Below are 14,766 nucleotides of genomic sequence, written 5' to 3'. Positions count from 1 at the left end.
TTCCATGTAAATAAGATCCCTCTGTGTTTGGTCAATTAGAAGAAACAGAGAGCAAACAATTTTTACTTTCATAAGCCCAATATATTCATAAACTCTTGGATGGTGGTGAATTTGATAATACATTCCATAATGAGTTTTACTTTGAACTGAGGCTTCCCTACAAAGACCAACATGTTGCTTCTCTTTCAGGACACAGGATCGAGCCTAGTGGACCCCAAGGAATTTTTTTCTAGGCTGAGAATGGTGGAGTAATGAAGAGGCAGCTCAGCTTTGCAGGAGTCTCGGAAGCACATGAAGTATCAGTCCTTCCCGGGACAGCTTCTCAGAGATGAACAGGGTCATTTCTGAATGACATTTCTACTGGCAGTTTAACTGGACTTTATCTAGAGTTGTCTGTTGGCAAATAGCTCCTGTGAATACTCTGACCAGTATAAAAACACACACTGACCATGTGACCTCAGGTAAGCATCACCCATGCCAACCTAAGGTCAAGGAACAAATGTAGTGAGAAAAATATAGGACTTTCCCCCCTTCCCCTCCCCTCCCCTTCCCTTCCTTTCCCTTTCTCCTAAAAATGTCAGAGATTATTAATAGCAAGAGACTCATTTTAATACTAAAAGGCAGTTCCAGATTGAATATAGAGACTAAAAGGATTTTCCTTTAAATGTCTGAATTTTCCTTAATGTGGATTTTTCACATAGTGTGGCCTCAGTCAATTATTGCTTGGGGATTGTAAACTGCATATTCTAAGAGTCAATAAAATAAGAAAAGAAAACAGAGAAGAGATTTAGTGTTTAATTTCTCTACTTCATTGTACCTTCCCAGATCTTTTGGAAAGAAGCGATAATGTGGTATTGGGAAATCAGTTAGGGGGACGAGCCTTTGTTCCTTTCTGTGGTGGGCTTAGCAGAACGTTTGGTTGAGGTGGGAGGAAGCAAATGTCAGTTATAGGAGAATAAGGGCAGATCTGTTCTGACAACCTGGTGGTGGAAAACATTTTAATCCAGATGGAACCACAGAAAGTCCATGATCTAACTGAAGGTAGCTCTTGAATGCCAAGAATTTGTGCAGGGCACAGAATCTCTTGTGGACTCACCCTTTCGGGATGTCCCTGGCCATGCCGTCCGTGGGAGATCAGAGTAGACTGCTAATCTGACATTCTCATGTGTTGCCTGCCTGTGTCACAGCCTAACCTCACCACTAGGGCCTGAAATTTATTCCTGACATCTGGCACAAGTCATCATGACAATACTGCCCAAAGTTGAAAGGCAGCAAGTGTGCCTATGGCTGTCACTCAAGCCCCGTCTGCGTGCTGGGCTCCCTGCACCTTTGACTAAGCAGCATCCTTAGAATGTAATCTGAATGTTCTTATCTCTTTGGTCCTGTCTGTGGATTGTTTCATTTTCTTTTTTCATTCATTCATCCTTTTTTTTTTTAGGCCAAAAGCCTGAACAATAATTTGATTCTTTATGTTCGGCAGTACTTTTAATGGTCATTTCTGAAGTTTAGCTGGTTCATAACCTGTGTAATCACAAGGCTTGGCATTTTTCTTCCTGAAGAATCTAAGTGAACAGGCAGGAATCTGTCCACATTCTCGGCCCCAGCCGTGCCTCCTTTCATCCTCCCCTCTCCCACACATGCCCTCCTGGCTTTGCTACTCACCCCCCATGCAGGTCTGTCAGTGGCAGCGAGAGGTCGACATCAAAGCTCGTTCCCAGCCAGCGGCTTGTCTCTAATGCTGGCATTACAGAGAGACAGAGAGAGTGAGTGTGAGAGAGAGAGGGGCCAAGAGGGAGTGAGGGAGAAGTACTGGATCGCTTGAATGGCCTCTCACACAGAAGGAGCCTGAAGAATAGAACAAAACCTTCCATTCTCCCGCTCTTTGTAAGACTCCTGGGCAGAATGGGCACGTGAGGTGCATAGCCGGGTTTGAACTGCATTAGCACTCTTTCAGTTTACAAACAAGAGGCCTAATTTAGAAGAAAAATCTCCTATCTGATTATTTCTTTGTGTTCATCCATGTGGAAAAAATGTCTGTTCAGTGTGTGTGGGGGGGTATTGAGGTGGCTTATTAATTCTTGAGGCTGAATCATGATTGTGAAGGGCAATTGGGAGATCATTATTCATCCTTAATTTCCAGACTTAAAAAAATAAATTATGGATTGCTAGTTTGGGGCATGATATAAAAAATGCTAAGGGGATTTTATTGTCACTCTGTCTAAACAGCTTCTTCACAAGTAAGCAGCCAATACCTGTAGTTTGTGATCAGAAGTCTTCATTCTCTTAATTATGTTTTATGGCATAAAGCAGGATGCAACGATGGAGGAAGTTCCAGGCAGCAGAGAGTTTTTTGAAACCTTCTTGGCTACTAATTCATGAGAGGGGCTGATTGCCTGAGTCCAGGCTGGCTGAAACACACATGACAGGTGCAACTATCTAGGCTTTTCAAGTGATCAGCTCCAATGGATGGAAAGGAAATCGACAGGAGCTTTATGGAAAGCATTGATGATGGTTAAGTCAAATGATTCCTTAAATCTCTGCTGGGAAGGTTTATCAATTTCTCAGTAATGAAGCAGAGGGAGAAATGTAAGAGTAGACTGTATGATGGGGGAACGTCATTTTTTCTTAAGATAATATAAACAGTCTTCTCTAAGTTAGGTGAAATAGAACTATGCCATGGAAGAAAATCCCTTCTGGTATTTTGGAGATAAAATATGTTTTATGGAGAGATAAGACAAACCTGGACGTTAGGTTTAGACTATGTTTGGTCCTCCACGTATTTATGTATTTACTTATTTTTGAGACAGAGTCTCACTCTGTCACCCTGGGTAGAGTGCCGTGGCATCATCTTCACTCACAGCAACCTCAGTCTTTTGGGCTCAAGACATCCTCTAGCCTCAGCCTACTAAGTCACTGGGACTACAGGTGCCCACCAGGATGCCCTGCTAGTTTTTCTATTTTTAGCAGAGATAGGGTCTTTTTCTTGCTCGACTGGTCTCGAACTTGTGAGTTCAAATGATCCACCTGCCTCGGCCTCCCATAGTGCTGAGATTACAGGAGTGAGCCACTGTGCCTCACCTGGTCTTCCATTTAGACAGTCCTTTTCATCACTCTCAGATTGGCATATTTTCCTAAACTCTCAAGAACTTCTTCTTTAGGTACGTGGGGGTCTTACATCTGTGGTTGAAATCTTGCACAAAGACACAGCCTTGTCAACAGGGAGATCCAGCTATTGACAGCTGGGGGTATCCTCTTGTCTACAAGTAAGAACAAGAACTGGATTGGGATTTTGAACTTTCAGAATATCTTCACTGGAGTTCTGAAGTCAAAACTCTTATTAGTCTTCAACAGTTCGGATGTGTTCTTTCCCTTAAGACAGGAGGAGTGTAAAAACATTTCATGTCCTAGCTGACCACTGAATAATAGAAGGGATTACTTATAGTATACGGTTGAAGGGGAGTCTAAGGTCATGCATGGGCTCCATGACAGAGATGTGATAGATTATTGATATCTGCTTTGTGTTATGTATGTTTCGGTATCAACAGGAGTGGTGGCATGCACATGAGGCTTTGCTATTCCTGGATTGGGTTATCTAAAGAATCCTTTCATCCCTTAAGATCCTGAACAATAAAAGGCTATTGCTGACCTCCATTTTTTGTCTTATAAATAATAATAAATTGGCTTTCTTTGTCCAGCCTTGGTATAGCAAACACTGCTGGTCTCATCTTCTTTGAATTTATCTGCATAGAATAAAGCTAGATTCTGTCTCAATTTTTGCAGAAAAGGGTGTCATTTTTTAAAATACAAGTCTATGATGGTGACCTGGTTCCCCTGGCAGTGTTTTGGGAATGGGAAGTAATTCTGGTTAAGAAACCCTCTCTCCTAGTCACAATTTGCTCAGTTGTATTTATTTGTTTATTGAGTGATTCAAAAAAAGAAGGCATTCTCTTCGGGTCTTTTTTTGGTGAGAAAGTAATGATGAGAGCTGTTTTATTTATGCTGGGACAAGGCTGAGGGGAAAATAGCAGCATGCTGAGAGGAGCGCAGCAGAAAGAGACAATCCGCTTCCCTGGTGAGGTTTTTGAACTCTGACAAAGCCAAGCTGGAGGTAGGTAGTGAGACTGTAATGAAATTATTCTGAGTGTGTGTATGTGAAGGAGAGAAGGAGATTCTGAAAGCAACTCTAAAAGAAGGTGCTCTGGGCCAGGTGTGGTGGCTCACACCTGTAATCTTAGCACTCTGCGAGGTGGAGGCTGTGGATTGCTTAAGCTCAGGAGTTTGAGACCAGCCTGAGCAAGAGTGAGACCCTCTCTACTGAAAATAGAAAAATTAGCTGGGTGCGGTGGTGCACCCCTGTAAATCTAGCCACTGGGGAGGCTGGGGCAAGCGGATTGTGTAAGCCCGAGAGTTTGAGGTTGCTGTGAGCTATGATGCCACAGCTCTCTATCCAGAGTGATAGAGTGAGATTGTCTCAAAAAAATAAAAGGTGCTCTGCAGGGAACTGCACTTCTCTGCTCCTGGCTATTGTTATATTAACACACGAGGCTTGGGGATTCTCTAGTTCTTTTGTAACTGTGAGGCAGGAAGCTCAGGTGTAGATGGCAATGCCTTGAATCACTGAAATGCTGACTTTGTTGAACAGTAGGATTAATCATCTATAAAAATAATGAACCTTTATTTTAATTTTTAAAATCGTTTGTTTTTTTAAATTTTCATAGGATAATGAACCAAATGACTAGGAAGGATTTAATACAGAAAGAAGTCCTATGTTTGTAACATGGGAAGGATAAATGATATGATGAAATAACATACAAAAGATTGTTTCATCGTAACTTTTTGTAAAAGTTTATTAAAATTGATACGATGTTCAATAAATGTAACATATGAAGTGTGTATACGGGGCTCCATTTTGATGGAGGTGTTTGTAGCTAAACACCTGTGACTGGTGTTTTTAGTGTAAGATCTCTTACACATAGTTGCAGTGGTATTTTTGGGGAAATTTCCATTTCCAATAATGTATTGCTAACATTTCTTCATATGTAATTTATAGTAATACATTTTGTATATTAACCTTGTATCCTGCAACTTTTATAAAGTTACTTATTATTCTTGTATCTTTTTTGTAGATTACATCAGGATTTGACATAGTCGATTATGTGATTTATGAATACACCCAGCTTTATTTTTTCTTTTCCAAAATGATGCCTTTTTTTCTTCTTCCTTATTCGGTTGGCTAAAGCTCCCATATAACGTTGAATGGGGGTTGTGAGAGCAGACCTTGTTATTTCACTCCTTCAACATTGAATACTATGTTAGCTCTAAGTTTTTATTATGTTAGCTCTAAGTTTTTCATAGATGCCCATTAACAGATTGAAGAAATTTCCTTCTATTCCTAGTTTGCTGAAAATAATTTATCAGAAAAGGATGTTGGACGTTAATAAATGCTTATGTGATATGTACTGAAATGATCATAGAGTTGATCAGTTTTGGTTTGTTAATGAAGTGGATTTCATTGATTTTTGAATGTAAAACAAATAATGCTTTCTTATGATAAAGCCTACTTGATCATGATGTATTGAATGTATTATAATTTGTAAAATTGTTGGATTAAATCAAATATCTTTGTTTAGCAAAGATATTTTCCTTCTATTCTTTTTTATTTACTTGTGTAATGTTGGCCTCAGAATACATTGGGAAGTATTATCTTCTCCTCCATTTTATGGAACACTTTATGCTGAATTAGTATTTTATCTTCCTGAAGTGTTTAGTAATATTCACCCATGAAGCCATCTCAGCCTTGGGGTTTGCTTGTAGAAAGGCTTTTAACCACACATTTGATTTCCTCTACAGATAGAAGGTCATTCAAATAATCTATTTCCTTTTGAATGAGCATTGGTAGATTGTGTCTTTTAAGTAATTAACCCATTTCATCTAAGTTATGAATTTATTAGACTCATATTGTTCATAAAATTTCTAGATTATATATGTAGAATCTGTGAAATATGAAATGATGACAGTTTCTTATTCATCTTATTTATATTTTACTTCTGCTTTTTTTTTTTTTTTTACTGGTTATGGTAGCTATGGTTTTGTTAATTTTGTAGATTTCCTCAAAGAATCAGGTTTGACTTCACTGATTTTCTTTATTATTTTCATCTGATCTATTTTACTTATTTCCACTTTGATGTTTATTATATTCTTTTTTCTTACCTTTATTTTACTTTGTTTACTTTACTTATTTTCCTACTTTTTCTTAAGGTGGAAGGTGAAATCAATAATTTAATACCTTTCTTCTTTTCTAATGTAAAGTATTTTTTGCTATTGATTTTCCTATAATTAGTGCTTTAGAAACATCTCTCAGGTTTTGATATGTTGTGCATTTGTTTCTATCCAGTTCAAAATGCTTCCTACATTTCCCTTAGTTATTTTTTAAACAATGGGTTAAATTTTTATTTGCCAATGTTTGGTAATTGTCCATACATATTTGTTGTAGTAATTTCTAATTTATTTTCATTGTGTTTGTAGAATATGTATGATTCAATTTTAAAAATTTTATCCATATTTGGTTTATGGCCCAGAATATAGTCTGTCTTGGTAAATGTTCAGCCCTTATTCTGCTGTTGTGAGGTAGAGTTTTTACAAGTGCTAATTAGGTCAAGTGTTTTGACAGTGATGTTCATCTTCTATACCCTTATCGATTGCTTTTTTCTAATTGTTCTATCACTCTGAGAGAAAGATGGTTAGATCTCTAACTATAATTGGGAGTTTGGACTATTTCCCCTTGCAGTTCTGTTAGATTTTGGTTCTTGTATGTTGAAGCTCTGCGATGAGGTACATAAACATTTAGGATTGTCATATACTGTTGACAAAATTTACCCATTTATTGTCAGGAAATGTTTTCCTCTATCTGTAGTAATATATTTTCTGTGAAATATACCTTATGTGATATGAAAATAGCCACTCCAACTCTTTTTGACAATTTTTAGCATTTTGTATCCCCCCATTTTTTGCCCTGTTAGCTATTTGTGTCTTTATATTTTAAGTTCATTTCCTGTGAACAAAGTAAAATTAGATCCTGCTATTTTATTAAAAACGATAATTTCTAGTCTCTAATAAACTATTTAGACTATTTAATTTCAATGATTATCAATGTGGTAAGATTGATATATGCCATATTTCTATATGTTTTATATTTGCATTAATTCTATGTTTCATTTTCTCTCTTTGCTCTGCATTCTTTGGGATTAATTTTTTTTTTTTTTGTAGAGACAGAGTCTCACTTTATAGCCCTCGGTAGAGTGCCGTGGCATCACACAGCTCACAGCAACCTCCAACTCCTGGGCTTAAGCGATTCTCCTGCCTCAGCCTCCCAAGTAGCTGGGACTACAGGCGCCCGCCACAATGCCCGGCTATTTTTTGGTTGCAGTTTGGCCGGGGCCGGGTTTGAACCCACCACCCTTGGTATATGGGGCCGGCGCCTTACCAACTGAGCCACAGGTGCCGCCCCTGGGATTAAAATTTTTTATAATTTTCTGTAACTCCATCATTAGTTTATTAACCATCGCTCTTCATGCTATTTGTTCGTTGTGCTTTAGGGTTTGTAGCATGCATTTTTGACTTACCACAATGTATCTTAAAATAATATCGTACCAATTGCTACACATTACAGGAATCTTATCATGCTATACATCTATTTACCTCCTACCTTTCTGTTATTCTTATATATTTTCCTTCTACACATGTTTAAAACTCTTCATATTCTTGTTCTTTTAAATGATTACTTCTTTCTACGTATAATATTAGGCAATAAGATCAACCTTCTTATTTAAATGAAGGAGACAAAAATCTTTTATAGTTACCCAGGTAGTTTCCATTTCTGATATTCTTCATTAGTTTGTGTATGTATGTCTCTCTGGTATCATTTGCTTTCTTCCAAACAGCTTCTTTTAACATTATTGTAGCATAAATATGCTAATGCTGAATTCTTTTGGCTTTTGTGGATCTGAAAAGGCCCTTACTTTATGACAATGTTTGGGGGGTATATAATTCTAGATCAAGAGATTTCATTCCCTCTTTAATACTTTAAAGATATTTTTTCTCTGAATTCTAGTTTTTTTTCGCTTTTTTAATTAAATCATAAACACACAGATCATGTATACATTAACGCATTTATGGATTAATAAATTGCCGTATATGTACACCATGGAACATTTTGCAGCCTTAAAGAAGATGGAGACTTTTCCTCTTCTATGTTTACATGGATGGAGCTGGAACATATCCTTCTTAGTAAAGTATCTCAAGAGTGGAAGAAAAAATATCCAGTGTACTCAGTACTATTATGAAACCAATTTACATTCGCTCACACTTTCATATGAATTCTAGATTGAATTAACGTTTAATGGATCTGACATCATTTACATCCTTGTTCTTCCATAAATAATATGCTTTTCTCCTCTGGTTGCTTTTTAAAAATCGTCTCTTGATTATTTCCTTAAAATTTTATTGCAATGTATTTTGGTACATTTTTTATTGTAGTTCTTGGGCTTGGAGTTTGGTGAGAATCTAAGAACTATGAATTTATTGAATGTGGAAAATTTTCAGTCACTATGTTTTGTTTCCCTTTCCTCCTTTCTCTCAGAGATCGCAATTTCATGGATACTAAGTCTAAACTGCTTAAAGCTGTCCTGTGCCTCAGTGATACTCATATTCCTACATTCAGGCTTTCTCTGTATTTGTGTATGTTTTATCTTGAATTATTTTGTGTCTTCAAGTTTGCTAATTTTTCCTTTTCAGTATTTAATCCAATCATTGTATTTATCATCTTGTACATTATGTTTTTCATTTCTAGAAGTTCAAATGGTCTTTCAAAAATACATATTTCCATGTCCCTTCTTAGTATGGACAGTCTTTCATTTACCTTCTTGAATGTGTAAAGTATAGTTAGAAAACTGTAAATGTGCTCTAGTGCCCATGTCACTTATGGGTCTATTTCATTGACTTATTTTTCTCTTCATTATGGGTTATACTTTCCTGATTTTTTCCATACCTAGTAAGATATTATTGAATTCTAGATTTTATAAAATTTTCATTATTTCTGGATTTTTTTTCTTTTAATTTCAGGCTAATCTGAGGGTACAAACAATTAGGTTTGCATATGTTAGGAAGAGTCCCTGGTAGTTGTGTCCCACACCCCAAACGTGTGCCAATACCCTTACATTGTGTCCATTTAAGTGGGAGCACACCAATCCCCTCCCCTCCTTCCCTCTAGCCCTCTCTCATTTCCCTTCTCTTCAACTTGAATGGAATTGAGTTTTTCTATTATGTGGGTGTGTATTACATCATCTATTGGCTTCACATTATTATTGATTATATTGAATATTTGCTTTTCCATTCTGTGATACTTTTCTAAGAAGAATGTGTTTCAGTTCCATCCAGGTTACTACAAAAGATGTAAAGTCTCTGTCTTTTTATGGCTGAACAGTGTTCCATGGTATACATATGCCACAGCTTGTTAATCCATTCCTAGGTTGTTTCCACATCTTGGCAATTGCAAATTAAGCTGTAATAAATAATCTAGTGCAAATGTCCTTATGACAAAATGATTTTTTTCTTCTGATAGATGCCTGGTACTAGGATTGTGGGATCAAATGGGAGGTCTAATTTGAGTTCTTTGAGGATTCTCCATACTTCTTTCCAAAGAGGCTGTATTAGTTTGCTCTTCTACCAACAGAGCAAAGGTGTTCCTTTCTCTCCACATCCACACCAGCATCTGCAACTTTGGGACTTTTTGATGTAAGCCATTCTCACTGAGGTTAGGTGATATCTCAGGGTAGCTTTGATTTGGATTTCTCTGATGATTAGGGATGACGAGCATTTTTTCATGTTTGTTAGCTATTCATATGTCTTCCTCAAGAACGTTTTGTTCATGTCTCTTGCCCAGTGATAGATGGGATTGTTTTTTTTTTTTTGTTGTTGTTGTTGTTGTTGGCTAATTTGAGTTCTCTGTAGATTCTAGTTATCAACCTTCTGTCAGGTTCATAATACGCAAATACCTTTTCCCATTCTGAAGGTTGTCTATTTGCTTTGTTGTGTCCTTAGCTATGCAGAAGCTTTTCAGTTTAATTAAATCTCATTTGTTTATTTTTGTGTTTTTATAAGTGCCTTGAGTTTTTTTGAGACAGAGTCTCACTATGTTGTCCTTAGTAGAGTGCTGTGGTGTCACAGCTCACAGTAACCTCAAACTCTGGGGTTTAAGCGATTCTCTTGCCTCAGACTTTCAAGTAGCTGAAACTATAGACACCTGCCATGATGCCCAGCTATTTTATTTTTGTTGCAGTTGTCATTGTTGTTTAGCCGGCCCGGGCTGGGTTCAAACCCTCCCACCTTGGTGTATGTGGCTGGAGCAGTAACCACTGTGTAATGGGCGCTGAGCCTGTCCTTGAGCGTTGTATGGTGACTATGTCATGCAATTTACCTTGGAGTGTCCCAGTTTTAAAGCTAAATATCTTATATCCAAGGAATCTTCCTATCCCTGGGAAATTGGAATGGTTCTCACCCAAGTTACTCAAAAAAATGTTGATCCACTGTGTGTTTTTAAGCTTTACTCAGTGATTTCAGAGCACTATTACTCTAAGGGCTAAATTTGCTCCACCGCTGAGGCCATACGCTTCTGAGTTGTCTATGTGATTCCTTAATGCCTGATGCCACTCTACCAGTGGTGCTGATTGTCTGATTCTTTTTGAATTATGAAGTTTTCCTTACTGGCAGTGTAAGCAAGAACTGTGTAAGGTCCAGAAATTGTTCTTATTGCTGCTTCCTGGTGGATTTCTTTTTCTGATCTTCATTTCTTTCCTCATACACATGTGCTCAGAAGTACTTAGCTGAAGACTCAAGTGTGACCTTTGCTGACGTCTGCTGCTATTTGTGTAGCCCTTTATTGTCTGGTACACAGCCAGGTGAACTCTAGCTGTCTTGGCCTCCCTGAAATTTTGTGTTGTCTTCATTTCAGGGGGACTACTAGGTTCCGATGGGTTCTCTTTCAATGCATTGCATCTTATAAATTTCTGTAAGGTTGGGATATCACAGGGCATTTGTTTCTTCTCTCTCGGCATCTAAAAAACCTATCTTGACATTTCAGAACCTCAGGAATAAAGATTTCTAAAGGTCACAAAAGAAACAGATCACATATACATACAGAGAGTTAATTATCAGAATGTCTTCACTGTTTCAAAAATAAGACTGAAGAGAAGAAAGTGAAAGAATCTTCTTAAAGTTCTGGATACATTTTTTTCAACCCGAGGTAGGGCTAAGCTATGAATCAATCATGAGGAAAAAGAACATTTTTCTCTAGAAGTTCTCAAACTGTTAACTTACATGTTCCTTTTTCAGAAAGCTACCAGAGGATGTGCACCACGTTATAAGGAAATAAGTCGGGAGAAAGACAGAGAAAACAGATATATAATACCCCTGTCTACCACAGCTATGCTACAGGCCTAGAGAACAAACTTGCCCAATTTGGGACAAGAGACCTGAGTATTCATGACAATTTTTTTTTTTTTTTTTTGTAGAGACAGAGTCTCACTTTATTGCCCTTGGTAGAGTGTCGTGGCGTCACACAGCTCACAACAACTTCCAACTCCTGGGCGTAGGCAATTCTCTTGCCTCAAAGGTGTAGTAGTCAGTCTTAGAAGGGAGCTGGAACATATTCTTCTTTGTAAAGTATCTCAAGAATGGAAGAAAAAGTACCCAATGTACTCAGCCCTTCTATGAAACTAATTTATGGCTTTCATGTGAAAGCTATAACCCAGTTATAATCTAAAATTGGGAAGGGGGAGAGAGAGGGAAGGGAGGAGGGAGGATGGACAGAGGGAGGGTGATTGGTGGGCTTACACCTATGGTGCATCTTACAAGGGTACATGTGAAACTTAGTAAATATAGAATATAATTGTCTTAACACAATAACTAAGAAAATGCCAGGAAGGCTATGTTAACCAGTATGATGAAAATATGTCAAATGGTCTATAAAACCAGTGTATGGTGCCACATGATTGCATTAATGTACACAGCTATGATTTAATGAAAAAAAAAATAAAATAGAAAGAAAAGAAGGGAGACGCCAAACAGGCTGTCCTCTGAGCAAGAATCAGAGCCAAACAAGGAGTTGTAGGAGGAGCCTCAACTAACTTCTCCTCAGGCTTTTTTAGACGTGATCCGGTGGCTATTTGCACCCCAGGTGTAGAGACTGCTTGTACCACAAGCATAATGTATGTCTCTCATGCTTGGTGTCCTCATGCTTTTTAACAAGAGACCAATGATGTTAAATGATGTTAAATCCCTTCCCCATACCCTTATTACCAACATATTATATTACTGAGATTACTGCCGGTGTTTCTTATAATTGCAGAGTGTTCCCAGCTTAGCTCTCGCTTCTCCTTCCATAAAGCTATAATGTCTCCTACAACTGTTACCTGAAATACATGATCATTTTGAGAGGAAATTAGGGTGAAATTTCTTATAGGCATATAGGAAACTAAGAAAAAGATATTGCATTTGTTAACATCAGGGGAAAAATAAAAATAAGTTAAACACAACTTATAGAATGAAAATGTAGTGCTTTTGCTATAACTATAAATAATATTTAAGAGGTCACAGCCATATAAGCACTACACATTGATTTAACCAAAATTGTCTTACGATTCTGTTGAGAAATTGAGTGGGGAAGTATTTGTGTGTGTTAGGGAAGGAGATTAAGACCACTGGATTTTTATCTTTCATGATAGAAGTCATTAGGGAATATCTATAACTAAGCAGTCAACCTTAGGAGGTGGTCAATGTAAGGAGGCGGTCAGCAGGGAAGTTCTACTGCATTATTGCTTTGTATGAAAAAGTACTTCACTAGCTACAAACACTGTTCTTTGGAAGGACGATGATTATTACTTACAAAGATCTGACTCAATAGGCTAACTTTGTGAGGAATTTTAGAATAACATAGACTCGTAGCTGCCAAGAGATTTACTTCTGCTGCCTGAGATTGACCATCTAAGAGATTTCATTCATTCATTCACCTTCCAAGGATCTAAGAATATAGTAGAAAAAAGGAGGATCTGAACATGGGGTCCACTGCCTTTTCTTGTCCTAATCTGGACTATTGCTGTGGCTTTTGACCAATGTGGCTACTTACTCCTGTTATCTATATCAGGCAGGAAAATAGGAGCATAAATATTTAACCTTCAAAAAGGGACTCATTTACTGGAACTCTGAGTATATGAACTAGGGTTATAAATCTTTCTGAGGTCTTTCAATATGCATAAGAGAATGAAACCACATGAATGACGGAGCTAACTTTAACCTTTGATTGTTTAAAAGCAGTCTTTTTCCTCCCTCTTAAAAAAGGGGGGGCTCTGAACATACACACTATTGCAAAATATACATGATGAAATGTATCTTTTAAAGGAGCCCCTCCTTTTTTCTTTCCGGTGCTCTGAAATTTATATCAAGTCTGTCAAGAATTTGCAAGGAAATGATATTTTATAGCTGCCTATAGGTTTTGTTATGCTGGGAGAGAATCATTTCACTTTGTTCACAATAGACTGAAAGGAAAACTGTCATTCTTTGGCTGCCTGTCAATAAAAAGAGGGCAGAGGGAGGATCCTTAGTAAAGGATAGATGGCAGACTCCCGGAGACCAAGGTACCTTGTAGAACTTATGTGAGCTTTCTGAGGGTTTATATTTCATTAAAAGAATTCCTTAAACAGCAAAGAGAAACTGAATTCTTTCTCTATGCACATTACAATCTTAGACACTAAGACAAAATGTAATCCAAGATTGTACAGAATGTTGAGATTGTACAAAAGTGCTTACACTGGAAAATGTGGGAGCAAACTGAAGCTGAAGCTTTGGGAAGGATCTCTTGTGTGCAGGTGGTTTTACATTTACCATTATGGCCTCCTGTACTATCCATATTTCACACATGAGAATATTTACATACTCAAAGAGTTTAACTTTCCCAAATTCACTTGGTTGGGAAGTGATGGAGTCCAGAGAGAAATCTATTTTGTCTCATCTGGGCTCTTCCTATCTCTTAACTCTCAGTTAGATTTCTATTTCAATGAAGATTTACCAAATGCCTAGTATGAATCAGTCACTATCTCTGACCTCAGGATATTTATAGCATTTTTTTTTGAAAAGAGATATTTCATTGTCATCTTATCAAATATTAAATTCACTATATTATATTTACAGATGGTTAGAATTTATATCCTATTAAACATAGGGCAAACCCTGATTTGGAAAATCATTTTCCATCAGGTGAAATATCATATTTATTCATGGTTGAAGTTTTTAGGTTTTGATTTATTTTCCCATACACTGTCTTCAGCATACCCCATCTTAACCCCTGGCCCTGTTTTACATGCTGGTGCTCAAATCAGAGCTGTAGAAATGCCTTCTGGAACCTTCTCTGTCAACTCTTGATGCCTTTTCAACTCCTTTGGCTCCAACCCTTTCCCTAGCAGCACCTTTCCTCCCTAGACTCAGTATTTATCAGGGTTCTTCAGATAAGCAGAACCAACAATAGATGAAGTTACAGACACAGAGATCTGCCATCTCCAAGATCTGCCAAGCTGGAAACCAAGGAAAGCCAGCACTGCCACTCAGCCAGAGGCCAAAGGCCTGACCAAACAGGACCACAGGTGTAAGTCCCTGAGTCCAAGGGCCCATGGACCAAGTGCTCTGAAGTCTCAGGGCAGGAGAAGGTGAATGTCTCTG

This window comes from Nycticebus coucang, chromosome 2 (assembly GCF_027406575.1).
Source record: "Nycticebus coucang isolate mNycCou1 chromosome 2, mNycCou1.pri, whole genome shotgun sequence".
In the NCBI taxonomy this organism is placed as follows: domain Eukaryota; kingdom Metazoa; phylum Chordata; class Mammalia; order Primates; family Lorisidae; genus Nycticebus; species Nycticebus coucang.
The sequence above is the reverse complement of the archived record's forward strand: the minus strand, read 5'-3'. Positions refer to the sequence as shown.